The sequence below is a fragment of the Equus asinus genome, chromosome 10 (genome assembly GCF_041296235.1).
Source record: "Equus asinus isolate D_3611 breed Donkey chromosome 10, EquAss-T2T_v2, whole genome shotgun sequence".
In the NCBI taxonomy this organism is placed as follows: Eukaryota; Metazoa; Chordata; class Mammalia; order Perissodactyla; family Equidae; genus Equus; species Equus asinus.
The window spans coordinates 98248897-98263425 of NC_091799.1; positions in this window are offsets into that span (position 1 = coordinate 98248897).

The following is a 14529-nucleotide window of genomic DNA, read 5'->3' on the forward strand; positions in this document are numbered from 1 at the left end:
CATTTTTTTTACAATGCATCCTTGTAAGCCATCTCAAATCCTCTTTGAAAAAGCAGTGGGTTAGGAATAAAAAATTTTCAAAATAAACTTCAAAAGATTTAGTTTATCTATTATATCACAAAAGAAATAGTACATCAGCAAGATGCTGTTTTGAAGTAAACATGAGACATTATCGGTTGGAATGGGCTAGGTGTGTTGCAGTAATAAACAGCCTTCAAATTTCAGTGGCTTAAGTACACACATGGTTGCATTCTTCCTCATCCTTCATGGTTTTTGTGGTTAACTAGAGTTTCTGCTCACCTTAGTCCTCAGGATCCAGGCAAATGAGGCAGCCACTATCTTAAACTCAGGGGGTCACTCTGAGTACAGAGGAAGAGAGGGCGCTCTTGAGAAGTTTGGATCAAAATTAAAATGCAGAACCCAGAAATAATACACGGCATTTCCAGTCTCAACTCATTGGTCAGAAACAGACTCGTGGCTCTATCAATCTTAAGAAGTCAGAGAATGAGACAAACTTGTTCCCCAAAACTGGAGGAGAAGAAGACATGCATTATAAGTAATCCCAAAGACCAGTACAATCTACACTTCTGATCAACAAATATTTGTTTCACTCTTCATTTCACCAGCCAAATAGACTAACAGCCTCCTCAAGTGAGACAATTTAAAAAGTGTCCATCCAGTCAGGCCATGAAGCTCAGAGGCTTGGATCTCTGAGTGACATGTACAGTAATACCTATAGAAGGACTATACAGCTCAGCACTAAGCTACAGTCTCTCAGCTTGAATTCCGCCTTCCCATAGTCTACTTTATGATGCTGAGATTCTGCAAAACATATTTTTTCTCTTTTACCAGCTAACTCCTAGTTAGACTTTGCAGTAGAGGATTCTAGAAGGAGACTAGAAGACTAGAAGAAGAAAAAAATATATGATATTTGTTTTTTGATCCTGGAAATTCATTCCAGTAACACTGCTTCAGTCCATCAGTGGCATTGATTCCAATAATAGCAACTGATTACAAATTATACTTTGTAATTTTCAACCCTACCCAAAAAGCCTCATTTTGCCCCCTCAGAGACAGCAACACAAACTAACCAGAGATAAGTGCCACTCCATTGAGATTTATACTCCATCTCGAGACAGCACCTCCTCCAAATATACCGGTCAGATGGCTGAATCCCAGCTCAGACTCCAGCTCTGTAATATTTCTAACTTTTCCCTTCAATATGGAACCCCTTGGAATGGTACCTGCTTCCATTAGATGAAATCTTTGATGTTCCCTTTCCGCCTTTTCCCATAACAATGTTTCATATTTAATTCTCTGTTAGAATAGCTGGTGTGATTTTTGTCTCCTGACCAGACTCCTGACTGATGTAGTATATATTTCATGTTGGAACCAGCTCCTCTTGACCCAGGGAACTGTGTCCTCCAAAGGCAAGCTATTTGTCAACAACCCACCCTATAAAAAAATTGTGGATCAAGGACAGGATATGTGCAAAAAACACCCCTAATTTAGAAAGTGGAAAGAATATGAGATACTAAGCAGTCAAGTTTCTGGAGCTAAGCAGAAATTTCTAAGTGAAGGGAAATGTTCATGATTATGCCCTGGTTTTGCTCCCTGGGAGGGGATCCCCAGTCCATTGTTTTCTTTGCCTCTATGTTTCTAACTTCAGGAAAGTCCTTCGTTGCTCATTATCCTCTTAGGCCACCTCTGAAGAGGGTATTAGTGAACATGCCTTCTGTGGCAGTCTGAGTTCTGTGGGAGACAGATGCCAAGAGAGTATTAAACGTGCAAGAAATATATTATGAAACATTCTCATGAGAGAAAACAGAAACGTACCAAAAGAGGCTGGGGAACATTCAGATGATGATATAGGTCGGCCCCCAAGGAAAGAAAAGAGCGAAAGCAGTGAGGAAAGGTGAAAGGAAGAGGGGGCTGAAGCATGTTAAAATGCAGGGCAATTCTAAGGACATTTTGGCAAGAACATCAGTGAGCCAGTCAGCCCATCAGAGGGGCCCTGCATTTCCCAGGAATGAATCTGCCCACATACAGTTATCAGCTGGAAGCAGCCTGGGGGAAGTGTAGCTCCACACTCACGTGGCGATGCTTTCAGAGGGACCACTGCTCATTATGCTCTCTGCAGTTGATGATCTGAGTAGCACATCCTCACACCACCACACTCTCTTTTGGGATTGAACACCCCCTCAGATTATTTTCCTCCCATAGAAATTTGAGAGTTCAAGGTTGTTGAATGTTTAAACCAGTAAAACTTAAAGCAAGGTCTTGTTTTCTTGCCGGTATAGCTTTCTCAAACACTTAGGGTCTTATCTATTTTCTTCTAGTCACCAGCATGTCCCAAAGCCACACCCATAGTTTTCTCCAAGACTTTTACTCTCCCTCTCTGGATATAGTTGCTGCTACCTGGAGCCTATTAGGTTTCCAGGAGAAAGCCACACTCTGGTCTCTTTCCCCTAAATCATTTGTCCAACGAAAAGGCTTAATGGGTTGTATCTAAGACATTCAAAGATTGAAAAATGGATTTGAAAGCTGAATCCTTAATTTGATTCTTGCATTTAGACTGTGGTTTAATCTGATTTTGTTGCTCAAAGAATTTGTCTTTTTCTGCTTGGGGTTGAAAATCAGCTACTGCTTCCAAACCTACAAGGAACTGGATATCTACACTCTATTTTCTTTATTCCTGCTTGCAAACCAGCCAGTTAGGTTCTCTTTCTTTTAGTGCCTTTTCAAATGGAGTAGCAAACATATCTAATAACAATCTGTTTTCCAGAACCTTGTGCTAACACTACACATTCATGAGGCACATTATATGGTTTCCAAGTTTATTCAGGCAACAGTTCCACCAAATAATTTGGCACTACATAACAAGGATCATTTCTTTCCTGAATGATCATGCACTGACAATTAAATACTTGTCCTAGAAGGACATATCATCAGTCAGAACTATTTACACAGCTCCAAGAAACCACAAGGAGATGACAGGTTCATTCCTGATATGTACCTGGGAAGGAGAAAAATGGGAATAATTTAACAGACAGAATAAGGACTTTCCGAACAGTTTTATAAAAAATATTGATGCATCAGTACCAAGTGCACTAAATTTTGCTCATTTTATCCACTCAGATTTCCTTTGCCATTAATATAAATGGAGCTAGTTACCTGAGCATGGTTATTCCAGATTTCCAACATACAATAACATCACTCCCAGTGATTTGGAGACTGTGTGAAGACACCACGGGTGTGATCTTCAGGGCAGCTGCAGTCTGATAAGTGTTGCCAGTGCCAGAAAACTGAGGAAATATAAAAGGAGAAATAAATGTTTCCTTCAAGGCCTCCTGGTCCCATTTGGGATAATGTAAACTTCTATACATGTAAAGAAGAAGAATCTTTTTGGAACTCTTAAAATACAGATTGTGCCAATCATCTGTTCGCCAACCCATTCTCTGATTGTATGTCTCCACGTGTTGATGGAAAGTTTTGCTCCTCTTCTCCACAATAGCCCCTTAAGCCACAGAGAAGGATACTTCTGATCATTTCATCCTATTGTGGGAATGTTGAGAAGGCAGTAATTCTGTCCCTCTTTCTCCCCTTATTTGTGCCTACAGATAAGTGGCAAAGTGACTAGACTAGTGGGATTAAGGAGAGTCTGACATTTATCAGGACATGAGCATCACAGGTTAACTGATATCATCATGGTTTCAAACTGTATCCTGACATTAATTATTAATAGCATCTCCTTTCACTGTTGAAAGTGTCTCGGCAATGACAGAAAATTGTGTGATCACTCTCATTGAAGATTCCCAATGACACATGCCTTGTTTCTCACCTCCTACCTCCTCTTGGGTGTCTGCCTGTGTTCTTGGGCAGCAGATTTGGAGCTTCCACTCCCTGTGCAGTCATGCCTCTTGAGTGAGCCCTCTTTACTTTGAGAAGTCCCGTATGATGGTTAATTTTTTCTGCCAACTTGACTAGGCTATGGCGCTCAGTTTTTTGGTAAGACACTAGTCTAGATGTTGCAGTGTAGTTATTCTGCAGGTATGATTCACATCTACAATCAGTTGCCTTGAAGTAAAGGAGAGTACTCTGGATAATGTGGGTGGGCCTCATTTAATCAGTTAAAGGCATTAAGAGCAAGAAATGAGGTTTCCTGAAGATGAAAGAATTCTGCTTCAAGACTGTATCATAGAAATCCTGCCTGAGTTTTCCAGCCTGCCCACCTGCCTTACAAATTGTGCACTTGCCAGCCCTGACGTATATATCTACTGCCTGCTGTTCTACAGCTTTTCCATCTGACTGTGGATCTAACTATTAAGACGTCAGATTCTTTTGATAAATACCAGTTCTCTTCAGTAATTAGAGTTAAATGAAGGCTTTAAGCCTCATCTTCTACTATCTGGTTAGCAGGTTACCAGGTAATTTGCTGCAATGAAAATGTGTTTTAGACAAAATAAACAACTTTTATTTTTTTAGCAAGAAGTTGCAAAAGCAGTATTACAAGCTATTCTTAAAAAAAAATCACCGAAGACTACACTGTTTCCTCAGACACTCCGACAACTCCCAGGATTGAAAGGTTCACTCTAAGATGGGTGAAACAGTATTTTGATAGCAGAATCATTCGGGCTTCTAGTGGGGTCAGGTGACAGCGTGTTCAGGGAGCCAGAGGCTGTAGACCTAAAGTATTGCTCATCAGTCCTTGCTAGATCCTATCAGTGTACCCATAAAAGGGCGAGGTACCCACACCATCTCTCTAGCCACCCTCATGACTTGAACACCACTCAAGTCTCCAGTGAGGAAGTATTTTCAATAATCCTTGTTGTTAGATTCCACTAGTACTTCTGACTAGTACCCCTATTGCTAACTCCTGGGATGTAGATTCCAGGTTAAAGGGGTTCAAATAATAGCCACCCCTAGGGTACAAATTATATTTATCTTGACATGAATTCCACTGATTATAATCAAATATAGCTAAAATAATTTGCCATGCAGAAATTTAACAATCACGTGGGTCATCAAGTCCAGGTTGTCATTTATCCCAATACAGAGTCAGTAATAGACTAGAATGCAAGGCATTGGCAATAAAAAGAGAGAGAAAATCTTACTGCATTAATTAAACAAAAGTAGAAGATAAAAAAATAAAGTAAAATTATAGGAACGCAAGTAATAAAGGAAGGACTTAGCACTTGAAATCTCACTTCTTTACATAGTTGATCTAAGTAGAGCTATCTCACAAAGTAGTTCCATTTTAACAATTTAAAAAATATTTTTAAATGCCTATTGTTCAAGGTACTGGATATCCATCAAAAATTGAATATATAAAGTTCCTGCCTTTATATATTCTTGCATTCTAGTGGGAAAAGCAGGTGAAAAAATAAAATAGATACTATGGTACAATATAATATACTAATACAATAAATATATCCTTATATATTACAGTGATAAGTGCTACAAAAATATACAAATCAATGTGAAGGTAAAGAAATGGGCAAGGATTCTGTTTTAGAAATCATGCCTTTCTTCCCATGGTAGGTCTTTACCTGGATGTTTTGAAATTTTAATACGGTTCGTCCAGGTGGGGATTTTTTTTTTTAGCTACATGATATTTGAAATGCAATTCCTAGATAAGCTCTCATTTCTTTTTAAATTTTAAACAATTCTTCAGTTTGAGCAAGTATTGATTCTATGACATTTCTTCTCTTCTTTAGGAATTCTGATTATATATGTACTGAAACTTTTCCATTTCTGTTTTCTCTGTTGTTAATATTAGGTTTCCCAATATGTGTATGCACATATGTGTGCATATATATAAGGATGCATGTATGTGGTTTTGCTCTTACTGGATTCTTAGTTTCTAAATACAATTTTACTCATTGATTCTATCATTGGTTTTATCCAACTTGGAGTTTATCAATCCATTAAATTTGATTTAAATGAATATATTGTCTCATTATATATTTCTTGTCGATCATTTTTATATTCACCTGGTGCCTTGCTCATCTCTGCTTTATTTTGCCTTATAAGTCACCAATAATTTTTACGGATGTAAGCCTTGTGTTGAGTGAAAGATTTCTCTCTCTCTCTTTCTCGCTCTCTGTTTCTCTTCATTCTCCATGGCCCCAGTTCAGAACCAAATCTATTTTGGATACTGAGGACTCTTGTACTCTGGTGACATTGAACATAGAGGCATCAAGCCCCTGGACCAGACAGCAGCTTTGCTTAAACATGCACTATTTTATTTCCTTTCTCCCTCATGTCATGGACTATAAACTATAACCTTAGGACTGAGAGAGCCCTACTCCAGCTACTGGTTCCAAGCAATGAGACTTGATCAAATGGAGCTCTTACCCTCATTTTCCCTAGAACGCCAAACTTTCAGCTGCTCATTTGTGTGTTGTAGTTCTAATCCTTGTGGCCTCTTAGCATCAGCTTTGCACAATGTTTTCCATTTATTGTTTATTTCTGTTACACAAAGATGTTCGTGTTAATTTTATAGCAGGCACATGCCTTCTTTGATGTTATTTTGTAAATTTCAGCTAGCATCATTATGCATTTGGAACAGGAAGATATCCAAAATATGGATTCCATTTCCATCTTGGCTTGAATACGGTAGAACATTCTCAATAGTTTATCTGTGGCTCAGGGCATTTTCATTGCTTCTTTCTGTTTGCTTTTATGTATTTCAAGGCTTTTCTTCAATAATCATGTACTTATTTTGACAAAAGAAAAGAAAGGATGGACTTAATATCTGACAAGGAAAGGCAGTTTGTAAATGTTTAACTTATACACATTTTGGTGAGTTTTCTAATAAATATTCATTGGACTATTTTGATCTAGAAACAGGAGAGAAAATGCTTAAGTAGATTAGGACATCAAACCATCAGGGGGAAAAAAGGATGTTAAGATAAGGAAGCCAACTACATTTTCTTACTTCATTAAGTTGAAATATTTCCATATAATTAGCGATTGTCATTTCTGAGTATAGTACAAGTTAGCAGTCATTTTCCAAATGGCAAAGGTAATTTTAGATACTGCTTGATGATTTGTTTGCAAATCCCCAAGCTGAGCACTGAGTTTTGAAAACCTCTAGTTCTTTGAGACCAACATGTAGGTCTGGCCTAAATTGTTCATCGAAATCTCAAGCAGGCATATTTGCATAAAAGCACCATATGACAAAAAAAAATTAACAAGAAAAAGAAATGGAATTTTCCTCAGGAGCTCAAAAAAAAATCCTTCAGCGGATGCTAATCAAATGACATAAAGATAGCTCCCTTCATGGAACAGTGTATCAGATTTCATGGTCCAGAAACTTTACTTCGTTTCAAGTAGATTTCTGCGCTTAACTTTAAAGAATAAAATATAACCTTTAGTGCTTGAATAGCCAACTGTATACTTAAATATGTAAGCAGCTTATGCTGTTGTTTTTAGTATTTTCAAATAGCTAAAGTCTATAAGAGGATCAAGGAGAAGTGAATATTTGTAGCATAAATCTTAATCCCAAACTAAAGAGATACCGGCATTGAAACCAGTAAATTAATTTCTTCATATCAACCATGTACTGGGATTCTGAAAATATTTTATTCACTCAATTTATAAACCTGAAGCTATCATCCACCAATGGCATCCATGTTGGCGAGGCTAGTGATCAGTTCTCAATTGTCATCTTCTTGGTCTTGTCCAAAGAAAAATTGCAGCAGGAAAAGTTAAACAAACAAGAAGACTTCATTCAAGAATATGGCAGTAGAGGCAAGAGGCCAAAACTAAAGTCTCAACTCAACTTTACTGAAACAAAAAGTCGGAGAATATTTATCGCTGGGGTGAGCTAGTGGAACAAATGCTGGAGGAAGTTCGTCTTAAGGTTGATCAATGGGACATCTTGAGCACATTGAGATTATGAATGTTTTTCCCGTAAGTAGACCATCTGTGTTTGCTAATTGGCATCCGTGGAAGTTAGACTCTAATCCTCCCAAAGAAACTGGAGAATAGAGGCACCATCTTCTTTGAGGATAATATTTCAGAAGGATGGTTCTCAGATCATTAAGGAAGACATTCCTGGGTTGTAAAACTGGCTAGAAGCTTTTAAAAAGATTTACATCTAAAAGGGACAGAGAAAGAATTTACAATTACAAGTTTTCTACAGTAAATGCTTTAAGAAAAGGGAGGTCAGGAGCCCAGAGTTAGGAAAAAGCCAAGCTGAGAGTAACTTTAAGTCCCTCTTGGTCAGTTCTCTCAGCAGCATTTGACAGGGTTGGTTGACGATTCCCTCCTCTAAACACTGCTTTGACTTGGTTTACAGGATTCCACCCATGGCCAACTTTCCCTCCACCTCATTGGAAGCTGCTTTGTGACATTCTTGTTGGACTAGGGCTCTTTTCATGTATTAGTTTGCTAGGTCTGCCATCACAAAATACTGCAGATTGGGTAGCCTAAATAACAGAAATTTATTTATCAAAGTTATGGAAGTGGGAAATGCAAGATCAAGGGGGTCACCAGGTTTGGTTTTTCCTGAGCTCTCTCTTCTTGGCTTTTAGAGGCTGGCTTATCACTGTGTCCTCATATGGCCTTTTCTGAGTACATGCATCCTTGGTGTCTCTTCCTCTTGTTATTAGCACACAAGTCCTATTGGATTAGGGCCCCACCTATATGACCTCATTTAACCTTTGTTACCTCCTTAAAGACTATCCATAAATACAGTGACTTTGGGAGTCAGGGCTTCAACATATGTATCTGGGCGCGATGCGACTCAATCCATAACACTTCACGAGCTCAAGAAGGTGAAGTGTGACAAATTCAGTCCTCTGGTCCCTTCCTATTACCATTTACTCCTTCTGTCATGGCAGGAAGTCTCCTGGATAGAGGTGAGTTCTTTTGATTGATGACATCCAAATTTAAATCTCAACCTTGGATTTTCTCTTAAATTCAGAAGTCCGATAGCCAAATTCCTTTGTGACGTCTCCATTTAATATTTAATATGACCTGAAGTGTAACATGTAATATGAATTCTTCATTTCATTTTAAAGTGCCTTTTCCTAATGTTTTCCCAGCTCAGGAAATAGTAACTCCAGTGTTCAGTTGATCAAGCCAAAGAATCTTGTTCATTTTTCACCTTTCTCATTCTTTCATTTCCCAAAACCAGTTCATTCACCAATCCTTCCAGCTTCATTCAAAATATATCTTAAATCTCATCTGAGTCCAAAGAGGGATGGGTTTGGCTCTGGTTCTGTGTTTATTACTTGTGTGAACTTGGTTAATTGCATTAACCATTATACCTCAAAGTTCTTTCATCTAAAATAGATATTAAAAATATCTACCTCACGGCATTGTGATAGTACACACGGTGCCTGGCATGTAGTAATTGCTCACTAAATGGCAAGCATAATCACTTGTGCACTTTAAGAAGTTTCTCCCAGTTGGGATATGATATCAAGTTCATCAACAGTGCAATAGCTTCATCTATTTCAGTTTTTCTCCCCATTCCCCACAGGAAACCTTGGTCAGCAGTTAAATATACTCATAACCTAAAACGGTTGAACATAAATTGGATTTATTGTAGAACTATCTAACTATTCCTACTCTCACCACTGTCTTCCTGAAGTTGATGTATAACTCATTCTAACTGAGACAAGGCAGCGGGCAAATTTAAACATAATATGCAGCAGTAGACTTGAATCATGACCACATCTTTACAACTTATCTAATGACAAACTAAATGTTCAGAAAGTATAATCTTCACTGTATCTAACATTTGCTCTGCTGTCTTCTTCTGGAACATCATTTTAGAGAGACCACATAGTCTGTATGAGTAAATTCAGCTTGTAAAACAGGGCAGAACATTCATGTCAGCCATCCCTCAAGGGGTATCATGTTCAATTACCATTCTTCTCTCCCTTTTACCCACCTCTGCCAGATTTTTCAGGGTTCTGTTCTCATGGACAAGTTCTCATTTAGGGATTTTTTTTTCAGTTGATAAATGCTTATTGTAGAAGAGAAGATGTGTGAAGTTAATAACATAAATCCAAAGACATCGATTTCTAATTGTAGGATTGTATAGAAAGAGATGTTTAAAAAATGAAACTCTTTTTGGAAAATGCTTTATAAACCATAAACCCTGATGAAATGACAGATACCATTATCTTTAACAGGGTAAGTCTACTCCACTGAGATTCATGACATTGACCTATTCCGGAGGAGGTTACCACTAAGTGCTTTGGTGTCTCTCTGATAGACTGGTTCTGATAAGCTTGCTTGTGGCTCATTCACTCATTAAAAGAAGTGTGACATTTCACCAAGTCACTGAACTAAGATGAAGGAATGAACGTGTCATGAATTCTTCTCCAACACTTATCTCCCAACTGAGAATGAGTTAGGTCCTGCAATAATAGCCTTAACTAGTAAAATGGTCCTGCCATTTGTGTATACAAAGGGTGGTATCATTTGAGTTTAGTTGGTTAAAGATGGATGGTTTCTCTCCTCTGAGTTTGCCCTCAGAAACTTTCAAATGGAAAAATAATCAACTCTTGATGAGGAGAGTATAAAAGGCAGCAAAGCCTTATCGATGGCAGCTCCTTGAACATCAAGAACTTCAGAGTCTCTTCATTTTGAGCCCTTAAACGAGGAAGCCCTGGTTTGAGCCATTAAACTATGAGAAGCTTAAGTTTCTCATCCTCCTTGATGCTTCCTGCATCATTCTAGACCAAAAGGATCTGAAAGCCTGCGATTCCAAGTTGCACATTAGTCTATTTTTCCACACTTCCTTGTAATGTGGGTAAATTTTTCACACATGAATGCCTTGCTGTCCATATTTGTCAGGACTCTAAGATAGCCAATAACAGCAACTTATTGGAAATATTTGTATTTATATAGATAACTATAATTATGAGAAAATAGGAGAAACTATTTTCTGGACAAAATATTTAGATAGGCCACACAATCAAAGAAAAGTCTTCAGGAACCACTTCGTAAGGGCTGAAACAGGAGCCACTGCCACCAAATCACCTACCTCTCTTTAGCTGAGTGACCTCTACTTCTACCATTGGACTTAACTCTACAGACGGGCTTTCTTCATAGAGAAAGGAAAGAAGCTATCAGTGACCCGACATGGAGATTGTCCAAGTTTCCCAGTTCATCAGAAGAAAAAGCCTCTTGATTTCAGGGTCTGCCTGCCACCGTTAGATCCAAAACTATTGTCAGGGGGTTGGGGTTGGCTTGCACTGGATCCTTTCTTATAACATGATAGATCTAATTTCAGGGAATTACAGCCCCACTAGAGTCCCAAGGGTCCCCAAAATAAGGGATACCAGGAAGAAGAAAAATACACACACATACACACTTTCGATTTTTATCTTTATCAAGAGATCTTGGAGCTTTTTCCATAGCAATATGTGTTATTATGTTACCTAACTTTTTTTTAATTGGGTGTTCTGCATAATGTTATGATTATTTTATATTTAATTCTCATAAAACACTGCAGATTGCTTAGTTGTAAATTTCACCTTAAGTCTTTCCATCTTGGCCTATGTAAAACAAGCTAGAGAGTAAGGCATATGAACTAAACCCTGCTCCAAACTGTCTCACAGTGGACAGTATTTACCTCGGGAAGCTTGTACATAGCAGACAGTGATTGTGAAGGACCTACAGGATCACACTTCACCCGTTTTCTCTGACCCTTTATCCTGCTGTGTTTTCCCTTTCCCTGCATTGAGTTCTTCTAACTTTCACTAAGAAATGAGGATTTAAACCTTATTTATAATTATGGAAGTCCCAGGGATAATCTAAAGCCCAGTCATCTTGGGTGGTAGCCTTGAAGGTTTCGCTCATATCCAAGCTTTATGTCATTTCTTGCATGCTTTCCGTTGGATGGGAATCTGCTAAAGTATACCCCTTTATTCAGGTTCTTGCTAAAGATGATAAATACAACCCAAACAATCCAACACTCTGAATATTTTTTGGCCAAATTTACCAAAGCTTCAACTTCACAGATTATATTTTCTAAGTTGCAAGAGTGAGTAACTGTTTACCTTTGCTAACATTTAACAAAGATAGGTGATAACCCCAATGACATAGAGATTCTCTATGACACCAGCACTTAAAGGGCTTTGAGTTTTACTATATTACACTTATAACACCTCGATTGTGGTTCCAATATTTGAATTGGTTAAGACTATTTTATTTGCAGGTATAGGAACCTGTTATATCTTAAGCTAAAAGAGAACAATATTAGTTCTCATATTTGTGGTGAACACTTGGAAGATCTAAAGTAAACATGGCTTTAGGAACCAGAAACGGAATTCAACACCACTAGGACTCTCTCTCTCTTCTTCTGTTTCTTAGCTCTTTTTAAATTAATTCTGAATCCACACAACCTTCAGGGAGTAATGCAGATGCTTGATAGACTCTCATTCACATTCTCCCATCTTAGCAGTGCTAGATGAAGGAGAGAGATCGTCTCCTTATTTTCTTACCAAAGAAGGACTTCGATTCACCTTACCTGAGTCATGTGTATGCTCTTTCATTGATTACTGTTTCCAGAAATATGAGGTCTTATGAATAACAAGCTTGGGCCATATTCCCTTTCCTGTGGACTAGATGAGAGGTGTCCAGCTGTGATGTCAAGCCCAATTAGAACCACATAAAAAAAGTAGAAAAGCAATAATTTCCAAAAGAGGAGATATTAAAAAGTTCTCTATTACTTCATACTTGGATTTTCACATATCAACGTGAATAATAATAGATTACGCTTATGAAGTCCTTTCTATATGCAGTCATAATGCCGACCATAAATTAACTTATTCAAACAATAACCCTGTGAGATAAGTACTATAATTATTACCATTTTTCAGATTAGGAACCTGAGTTTTAATAAAATAGTAAATTGTCTAAGGCTCCAAGTCTAGGAAATAGCAGGGTCTGCATAAAACAGATTTCTCTGCTCCTTCAGCATCACGATTAAGCAAATCAGATGGTATGGCTTAGGAACTGAGAGTATGTGCTAGGACATCAAATGGACTGGAATTTGTTTCTCAGCTCTGCCAATTACTGGCTTGCGATTCTTGAATTAGCCCACCAGACTGCACAGAGGAACCACGAAATGTTTATTTAATAAAGGAACAGATTTGTGTATTGATTTGCTATGCTGATACACGCTTAGAAATTGAATTATTGTTTCTAAAGTTCTAACTAGGAGTGAGCATAAAAGAGTCGGTGTCTGTCTCTAAAGGTGATGAGTAAAATGGAATCTTAATCAGGATAGCTAGAACTTTTCAAATCTCTCTGATTATCTTTTCAGACTGAATATGCCACTTATAATCTGTTTATGAGTTTTTTATTTCAAACTTTCTTCTCCAATTATATTTTTTGGCAAGGCAAATATGCTCTTCTTTTTTTTTTTTTGTTTTCATTAAGCAAAAGAGAAGGAAGATATTTGTTTACAAATTCAGTGGAGGGTGATTCTGGCATGTTGAGGATTTGGCCTAAGAAGCAGACAGTCTGGGAAAAAATAAATTGGAACTAGTGCTATAATTTTGCTTCTCTTTACATGGGTTAGAAATGGTCATAAAAAGTGGATGACCCTTGTTTGAGAATTAACATACGTGGACTCATATTCACTTATACCTCTTGATTTCCTGCACAAACCTTACATACACGCTACCAAATTACAGCCTTCCACCTTATACCCTGCCACGACATAATCTTGCTGAAATGTAGACACAGACTTACAAGGACTTTACTTCAGTATCCAAATTACTGAGGACATGTGATTACTACTCTCAGTTTATCCCTGACCAAATTACTGACAAGACAAACAGATATCACACACACGTACGTGTGTATATCGTTCTCCTCTCTATAGAACTGCTTTTCTAAAATAACAAGAAAACTGGTAAAAGCAGAAAAATTTACCAAACTACTGTTATTACTCAATTTTTCTGTTGTTTCTTTCAATATGTATCAATGTAACTGATGTTTCTTCTAAACTGACAACTTTTTGGCACAATGTAAAAAATAACTACCTTCTTAGCAATCATCAATTTATAACAGGTGCAATTTCATGTGCCATAAAAGGAATTTAGGATGATATAGTCACATTTAAAATGTTCATCCTAAGAGTTCCATCCAGATGGAACCAGCATCATTTGGTTGGTGTCTTTGTTTTACCATTTCAAAAAGGAAATGGTTTTGCTTTCGTCTGTCTTCTATGGATATCTAAAAGGCTTTCACTTTGCTTAAGACAGCATATTCTAGCAATGTTTTTTTAAAGGACATGATACATTAAATAAGAAGTAGTTATAACTAATGGACTGTCTTACAAGAGGGTTGATTCATTCCAAAGGGTTTTCTAGACCAGCACTGTCCAAGAGGACTTACTGTGATGACAAAAATGTTCTATATCTGTACTGTTGCATCTAGAAGCCATTAACCACATGTGGCTATTGGGACCTTGAAATTATCAAGAGTGACTGAGGGGTAAAATTTTAAATTTTGTTCAATTTAAATTTAAATGGCCTTGCCCAGCTAGTAGCT